Source organism: Cryptotermes secundus, unplaced genomic scaffold, assembly GCF_002891405.2.
Source record: "Cryptotermes secundus unplaced genomic scaffold, Csec_1.0 scaffold259, whole genome shotgun sequence".
Classification (NCBI taxonomy): Eukaryota; Metazoa; Arthropoda; class Insecta; order Blattodea; family Kalotermitidae; genus Cryptotermes; species Cryptotermes secundus.
In genome coordinates, this window is record NW_019742445.1 from 28034 (window position 1) to 37595 (window position 9562).

The window sequence follows — 9562 nt, forward strand, 5'->3', positions numbered from 1 at the left end:
TGGCCCTTTTGCAAAATATAAGATTGCAGTTATTTCCTTGCAACTGTTTGTTCAACAAATTCAGCTGAAAAGGGGGCTGTAAAACTCTTGAGAGGAGGGGGAGATATTTAGGAAAATAAAGAATAATTCGTTAGGGCTCTACCCGCTCTGAGAAGGCGCGTACCTGTTTACCGGTACTTGGAATTCGCAGATCTAAGGTTGTGGTTTAAGTACAATAGGTTCTGTCCCTTCTAAGTAAGGTACACAAAAACAAGGATATTGAGTTATTGTGTTATTATATGTACTGACCATTTGACATTTTTATTTCTGTTTATATTATTAATAATTTTATTTTAGAAGTGAAAATTTTGTGGCCCACTTAACAGTTTCCATGGCCCTCGTTTTTTCCAAATTTTGTCTGTGGCCCCACAGAAATACGGCTTGGCCCACTGGGGCGCCATATGGTCCCCGTTGAGAACCACTGATCTAGATCAGGCGTGTCCAACTTCAAACAGGTCGTTATCTGCCACCCCCTCATATGGTCGTACCTCGCTTTAAGCAAAAATATTGGTAAAAATAACATGACACATGATGTTTGTTGTAAAAGCAACATACTTGTACATTGAATGGACGTGCCATAGCTCAAGCGGTTAGTCGGTGGCTTCCCACCGCGGCGGACCGTGTTCGATCCCGCGTCTGGTCAAGTGGGATTTGTGATCGACAAAGTGGCACTGGGTCAGGTTTTCTCCGAGTACGTCGGTTTCCCCTGCCAATCCTCATTCCACCAATTGCTCCACAATCACCCTCACCTATCATCTGAGGCTGGTACAATAGGCCAGAAGTGGCCGCAGTACAAGGAACTTAGTCCCACCCCACTAGCAATAATAAGAAACATACATTGAAAGTACAGACTACTTTAACATGTATTTTCCCTTCAAAATCTGAATATGATAATATTATATGTTTTTCACGTAAAATTTCCTTATAGGCCTACGAGATTGACCAACAATCGTCCCGTGATCGACGCGTTGGACATGCCTGATCTAGATAATGTGGGACCCTCAACGTCTCACAACCCCATGGGCCTTCACGGCCTGTTACAGGGATAGCTTTACTTTACTCTTACTTTGTCAAAATGCCTGGGGACTGCATCGGAGAAGCTCTTTGTCGGAACGCTGAGACACTTCAGTCGTTATGTTTTCTATTCATAATGAAGTAATAACATTCATGAAATGTAACACCTAGTAGTTGGAAACTTAATGTATTGAATAAAATAAACCTCATATATTTCAGACCTATATGGCCGTCATCGGATTCTTACGTGTTTAGGAAGAGAAACTAATGTAGAAATTATTGCATACCAGACAATCTACGCTCATGTATGTAATGGCTAGAACTGGCCGATCTAAAAGAAACTTTAAGTGAATCGCCAGTTTTTCCTATAATGTTTCAGTTTCAGATTCAATGAAAATCCGACCAGCGGTGCGCAGGTTGTTTCATGTGTATAGACGGACGGACTGGACGAACTTAATAGAGGCCTCGTAGGGATGCGAACACCCCCAATAATTAGGCTTCTGAGAACACCATGCTGTGTATGTGTGTTTGTGTGCCCCTTTCAATTTCTGAATCAACGAACAATTTGTATCTGGGAGGTTCTCGATTTGAATCCCGGCCATGAGACCGGCTATCCTAACTGAGGTTTTTCATGGTTTCCTTCAGGCTCTCCAGCCAGATGCTGGAATAGTTCCTCGGTTCGTCCATAACTGCTTCTTCTCGGTATACAGTGTGGGGCAATAACGTTTACTACCTGATTATGGTACAGCGCCATTTACAAAATACAGCTTGACCTTGATATCTGTGAAGCGCCTCGTGTACAAAAACTTCGTCTCCCTCGTCTTACGTGCACTTCGACAGAATGCATATTTTGTTGGGAAAGTTTTTGATAACATCAAAATAAGTGACATTTTGCAGGGGGCAGTTTATTGACTCCTCTGTACAGCTTCGATACTGGAAGCGTCGTAGAATAATATTTCTCGAATGTTTTACCAATTTTCACGAAATGTGCCATGAACATTAGCTATTCAAAGCCACCCCAACGTCTAACTTCTTTTTTATTCCCAGCTATAGAATATGATAACAAGGCGCGAACGTGTGAGGTGGAGTAGAGAGCAGCCCTCTTTCTTTTCTTCATGGATACTTCCAGAACACAAGTCCAGAACGTTAGCAGTACACGAACCTGCTCAGTAAGGAAGTAAAAAGCTAAAATGTGAACTTCGAGATTCGTGTACTTTTGTATATGTCTGCCATATTGAAATGCGTTAAATCCCAAAATACAATAATTTTCAAACTTGGAATAATTAAATGTAGTTATAACGAAATGCGCGATCACAGTGCCCCCGCGGTCTAAGGTATGAACTGTCTTCGCCCCCTCAAACACTGGGATCGTGGGTTCGAATCCCACCTGAGGCATGGATGTCTGTGTGCATTTATTCTGTTTGTGATGTTCTGTGTGTAGGCCTCGGCCTCACGACGGGCTGATACATCGTCCAAGGAGTCCTACAGACTGAGAATAGGATTAGGAAAGTGAAAAAGTGGCCAAGACCCAACAAACGGCTGTAGATAGATAGATGGAATGTGAGTTACGAAACTTGAAGCTATGTAGGCTACAGTTTCTTCTTCATGTCAGTGAGAAACGAAAGGAAATCTGAAAGGCAGAGAAAATAAAAACTAAACGAAGAAGGCATGCTGAAACTTTTGATGAACAAAGCATCCTAATGAAATAGCTAACAATGGTTTTAACAAATAACGAAAATTATATATTTTAAATTGCAGTAAATTAATAATTTCTCTTCATCAGTAACTATTAGGATTTTAAAACGAGGGATTATGAGCTGGTTGAGATGAAAAATGCATGCAGAATGTTGGTCTGAAAATCTGACCTAGGCGTAGATGGGGGGTTAATATTATAATGGATCTTAAAGAAATGGTGTGGGAAGATGTAGACTAGATTCATCTGGCTTATGACTGGGACCAGTGGCGGGCTCTTCAGAGCACAATGGTGAACTTTCAGATTACATAAAGGCAGTGGATTTCTTTAATAACTGAGAGATTATTGACTCCTCAAAAATTACTCTGTTTAATGGAGTTATTTTTAGTAAATTAGTAATAATGAAATTAAGACCTAAACATCCAACTGCCGGGGTTCGATTGGGACTTTCTCTCCAAAACACCCACTGAGTGTAACCTAATAACTTCATGGGATTACGTAGGAGTTCTCGTCATCGGTGTTGCATAGGAAGGGCGTCTAACTTGGCGAAGAACTTCTTAACGCTTGTAGAAGAAAGAAAGAAAACAGTAAATCAGAATACAGAATTTCGCACAGTCACACCCAAGGTAAATCACGAAACCGCCAGTGGATATCTTGCGTATCTAAGGCGTCTGCATGCAGAAGGCGACCGTCCGTTTTGGTTTTCCAAGTCTGCACTAATTACAGAACACTCTTGTCGCATGTAACTTCCTGCTGGGAGAGTTTCAAAGATCCTGCTGCCTGCTGCGAGTGAAAATATTCAAAACATGAACAAGGCAGGAACTGTGGAGGGGCCCTGATACTATGGGCTGTCATAATTATTGCCCCTCGTGGAGGCGGGTTAGAATATTTCAACCGAAGCCCTGCAAGTCATAGAAGGCGACGAAAAGGGAATATGGTACCTGGGGGTATAACTGGGCCACTCTATCATTGGGAGACATAAATGCACGGACCTGGTCCTCCAGGTTGGGTGTTGGACGCAGGACTGACAACCTTTTTCCATACATAAAAAAAATGTAGCAAAATCCAAAGAAGAGAAAACCGAATGGAAATCTGGCAGAATCTTCTAAGGAAGTCTGTGGCTCAAAAAGGGCTGTTTTGCGAATGATGCTGATGATGATGATAATGATAATGATGTGGAGGAAAAGTTACTGCCTAATTCAAGTAGGTCGATACACAGAATTAAAACATTACGTCTGTTTGCATGGCGAAATTCGAACAGAATAACTCCGAAATACAAGTTCTTCGTTAGTCTACGGAGGAATTACGGCAACAGCATTTGCATATTTTTCGAAGATCTGTTACCACACCTGTACTGACTGGCGTTTGTGTCAGGCCTTTTTGTTATCAATGATTGTAGGAACTTGGATGGTACGGATGAGGGGGGGTGCTCTCTGATGGCAACGTCTCTACCAGTTTTAGTGTAAATTAGTCAGTTCAAAGTAGGAAGGCTGCATATAGACAGCATAGCCATTTTGTTTCCTTAAGGAAATAACGGTAATAAATGAATTATTCTGTTTTGAATGCGAGTACGTATTTCCTTCAAGTTTTCCCACAAATCTTTGTTCGCTTTCTTCTTCTCTCCCATGCTTACTACGTGTCCCGCCCATCTTATCTTCCTTCATTTGGCCATTCTAACAACAATCAATGAAACGTACAAGTTATGAAGCTCCTCATTATACTGTTTTCGTCAACTTCCTGTTCCACCATCTCTCTTATGTACAAATGTTTCCTTGGCTCTCTGTTGGCAGACGCCTCAGTATATGATGGATTTGAGGTTCTCACAGCGGTGATTACGAACGGTAAGGGCAAGGGCACACCAAGAAAACCGGCAACCGCAACGCAACCGCAATTTCCGAGAACTGATATGAGCCTGCTCCATTCAGTAACATGTATTCAACTCAGTCTGATAACAATTCTCGGAAATTGCAGTTGCGTTGTGGTTGTCAGTTTCCTTGGCTTGTCCTCGCCTTCCGAGTTGTAACGCCGTGTAATTCGGAGAAAGCCTGACGTTTCTGAGAAGTACACCTCCTCCACCTTCAGGTTCGAAGAAAGAAACTAGCAGAAGCAGAATATACCGTACGTTTGTTATGACAAGAGTCAGATAAACGAGTGTGAGGAGTCTCCGGGACCATCTTTCATGAATAACTGGAATGGTTTCCGTATATCTAGTTCAAGTAAGTCCAGAGCCCAATATGTCGATATAATTAGAGTATTCTCCCTATCGCATCTCATCGTCCTGAACTGACTTGTCTGCAATGCGTCAGGTGTATGCATCTGCAGAATCTTTGAACTGTTTGCATTGACAAGTGATATCAGCCTTTACATTGATCGCCGAGCGTCTGTTGAACACCAGCGTTGCGATTTTTCTGTCTTTCCTGCTTGTTTAAAAGAAGTCTTGAACAGACATACGCATTTTATATTCAGCCTTCATCACATTAGGCCGACAAAATACCCAAGCACTTTAGATCCGTAGAATTATGGGTTTCTGTCATGCTATATCCTTATGTATGCATAACATTAGTGCACTTCCATTTACATAGACTCGATGAGTCATTCATATCGAATTTGTACTGCACTGTTCCTCTTCCATACAGCGCGGGTAGTCTCCTGGCTAGCGAACCTAATTCACAAGAAAAGAAAGGGCATGTAAATTTCTATTTCCGGTTATATAAACTGGTGTAGTCCGTTGAAATTCCGCCGACGTGTCGATGGAACATATCCCCTCCATCATAAGGGCCGAAGAATAAGCCAAGCAAGAAATTAGCATGAAGAGACACCAAGTAGAGTAGAGACAGGGTTGAAGAATAAGCTTTCGTGTTTGGCTTCTTCTTCGACCTTGAAAATGGAGGCGACATGTACGTACGAAACGTTGGTTGATTTTCAACAGACTATAAGGCATTTTCCAGAAGACAGAAAGTAGGTGAAGATATCCCTGTAACAGGCTGTGAAGGCCCATAGGGTTGTGAGACGTCGAGACTCCCACATTTTCTCTAGACAGTCGGCTCACAGATGGCGGTAAGTTGGTGGCCTTACGCTCCGGCCGTCCTTTACCCCCCAGGAAGATTCCTGGTACTCATTTCTCTTAGAGGCTGAGTCGACCCCAGGGCCATAGTGCGGCTGGAAGGATTAGATAAATTGAAAAAATCCATCTTATTGAGACTCAACCAACTACGCTACCGCGTCCGCCCTCCCAGAAGATAGAACCCTTCATAATCACCGCTGTGAGTACCTCAAAACCTACAAAATGGACCTTTGATATTCATTTATTAATTCCACGAGGCATTTTATTTCTTTTATTCGTTTTATCACCACAGTTTATGTCGTGCTGAAATGCCTTTATAAACCTGGCACAAATAAGCTTAGCAAACTGCAAAGAACGCCGTTGTGAAGTATGTGTGCTATAATACGAATCACTACTTTTCCAGTATTATTGTGCAGTTTGGTTCGGAGCGTTCTCTAAAATATCTTTACGAATCAGCCGTAGGGTGCCACTCCTCATCTATGGCCTTACAAACCTTTTGTTAAAGCATTCGTTCTTGTATTATTTAACGACTCTGTGTGAATTACAAGTGTCTATAGCGTCGAATGTCACGAAAAAAAAAGACAAGGATTGACGGGTAGGTAAGAATTTGGAACAGAGCGGTCATGATCCATTTGAAAGTGCCACAACATGCGCCTGGAGAAACTAAGCAAAACCACGAAAAGTCTCAGGATAATAGATATCCGTCGATAATAAAGTCGATACCGCCATCTTCTAGCATAGACGACTTATCCGTTGTAAACAGGGAAAAATGAGTGGAATATGTAAAGCAGTTATTTCTTAACGAAAAACAATGGGGTTCATGGGTTAATAAGCAAGAACAATTCACTTCCGTCTAGCAACTGGAGGTGCGTTCTTCAGCCCAGCGCAAGGAAGCAAGGAAGATAGTCTGAGTAGGAAGATCGTAACTCAGTAAGCAAAAGATTAAAACAAATCGCCTAGAAAACTGGGCATAATACGAGTATTTAAGCAAGCATTTTGAACATATACAATATCATTTCTGAAAGTAATTTCTTCTGTAATCTTCATATTATATTTAAAATTTTAGTTCACACAATAAAAACAAGTTTTATAATGTTAAAACAAAGTTGAAACGACTACACAATGCTTAAACAGCTGTTATTTAGTTGCATGTTCCCGACAACTGTTGCAAGCATTGTGGTGTGTGCTGTACTCCGTAATAGGAAATTCAGCGATGCAAGATGTGAAGAAACGAAACACAACTGCCGTTTTTACTGAATGGCAGTTTGCAGCATGCAAACTACAGTATGAAATAATACTGCATCGCGTCAGCTAATGTACACAGGAAACTGGAAATTTTAATTTCACTAGCAAACGTGTACGCTTCTTAATCTAAGATTTCTTGTAAAATATAAAAAAGGGATATATGTGAGTCCCGATAATACTGGTGGGGACACTGGTTATAAAAGCGGGACTGTCCCAGCCAAAACGGGAAGTATGTACTCCAAAGACGCATGCCAGTCAATAACACAGAGAGAGAAACAGTCCAGGTTACCACACCCACTACGTATTCACGAGGCCACGGCCTGCGATGATTGCCGGGAGAACGTGTATCCTGACACATGCTTTCGCATAATTTCCTCTAAAGTATTTCAGTATACTTTAAAATAGACCTTGGCTGCCTGTATCCACGTCTGACATTATCGCATCCCGCACACTGTGCCTCGCTCGATGTTACGTAACCCAACAGTTGAGACAATGTTGTAAAGTAAACCGAGACACCCAAACGGGCCCCAAGGGGTTTGAATATATATTAATGGGTCGTAAACTTCATTTAACAAAATATACTCGATATATATTTTTTGCTTAGAATGAACGATACTATGATCTCCCGGAATATTCGTCGTTCCTCCTGGGACATTCTGCATGAAAGTCCACGATAAAAAGTATGTTCCGAGGATAATGATCACGTATGGGATCGCACAGCATGTTGGGACCTCGAATTTGCGACCCCTTCCGCCTTTCAGCTTATCTATTTTCATACAATTCAAAGCTATGAGCTATGAAGCATATATACGCGTAGTAAGCAAGGTTACTCAGCTCACGAGACGCATTTTTGTCCGTCTGCAAGTGCCACTATGCGTTGTCATTTCTGCCACAAAGCCAGGACACGAAAAATAAAGCTTATGAAATCACTGTTAATTGTGTTTGCCTGGTTGCTCCTACCTTTTCCCCTCTCTTTTCACCTTTTTTTCTTAGCAAGACGTCTGTTCGGAATATGCTTCAGCTCTACATATGTTGCCTTTCTCATGCTGTGCCAGTTGGCAGTTCACTTTCTCATTTCTATACATGGAAAGTTGCTCTTTCCTTGGGAATTTTGTTCTTTCCATGTGGAGAAGTGGGTCACGAAGAACGCCAGCTTGTCGTATTGTGCTGAAACTGGCCGACCATAAGCTATATCAATAACCGAAATAAGAACAGCGCTAGTTCAGGTCTGTAATAATTTCCTCGCATNGATAATGCTGTGTCGCATTTTCACCAAATTTTGAAGCGTCGGCAAAAACAAAGGTCTCTAGACAGCTTTCTAGTAAAAAAGAATTAGATATGTATCATAAATAATAAACTAATTATTGCCATTTTTTTTTCTGCAAATCGAATTCGTATTCCAGGTTGGTTCATTCCACATAGATGAAAATATGAAGATGATTCACGCTCCTTAACAATGTATATATAATTTTCTTTGAATAAACGTTATACATAATTTTTTTTAGTATTTTTTTTCGGTATGGAACGCATTATCGTATTTTACCTTAACTTATATGGGAAAAACTGTTTCGCTTAACGAGCGTTTCGCATTACGAGTAAGATTCTGGCATGGGTTATGCTCGTTAAGCGAGGTTCCACCGTATTTTGGAAACCGTTCTACTTAAAAATAGAAAATTGTACAACATTTTTCTTATGTAGAGAGAGGATATTCAAATTTTATTGAAAACAAATAATTTATTTGTAATGAAAGTTCAAATTATTATGAAATATATGATGCTTAGTTGTCGAAAAATAATAGCTGGAGTTTGTAACTTAGCTTCAATGTAGGGAACTACCACAATAGAACTTGCGCAGAAAAATGTCTTCTTCCAAACACTCCGAATACTGAACTGAAGAACACCTGAAATTTACTGAAAAGTTGACGGTAGATCTCATGAGGGGAGTGGGAGATATTTAGGAAAATAAAGGATCATTTTTGCAGTTAACCATTTCGTTAGGGCTTTACCTACTCCGAGAAGGCGAGTACCTGTTTACCAGTACTTGGAATTCCCAGTGTAACCGTTCCACTGCCAAGAAGCCTACTTGTAATTTCAATGTAATTTAATTTATTAATTTAGTGTTTGATTGTTGAATGCAAAGAACAAGTATGGAGACATAGGTCTGTTCTTACATGTAGAGGAGTTAGCGTCCTTCTCATACATGAACAATAGGCCAGGAAGAGGCTTGTAAACCTTTAGAAATATTACGCGAAAAAGTAACTGCAAGAAATCTTTTAGTTAAGGCAATAAAATTTTACTGGTACAAGCTATAACTTTGGAAAGCGAGATGTTAAATAGCCCAAGCAACGCTTCGCAATCTATCAAATTCTGACAGGATACCGTTAGAAGTCAGAATGCCAAGAAGCCTTGCAATGAGGAAAAAGATTGGCGGAATACGTAATTCGGATGCTCCAGATTTTTAAACCTAGCCAATCACTAAATTTTGAGGGTGTGACAGAGCCGAGCCGA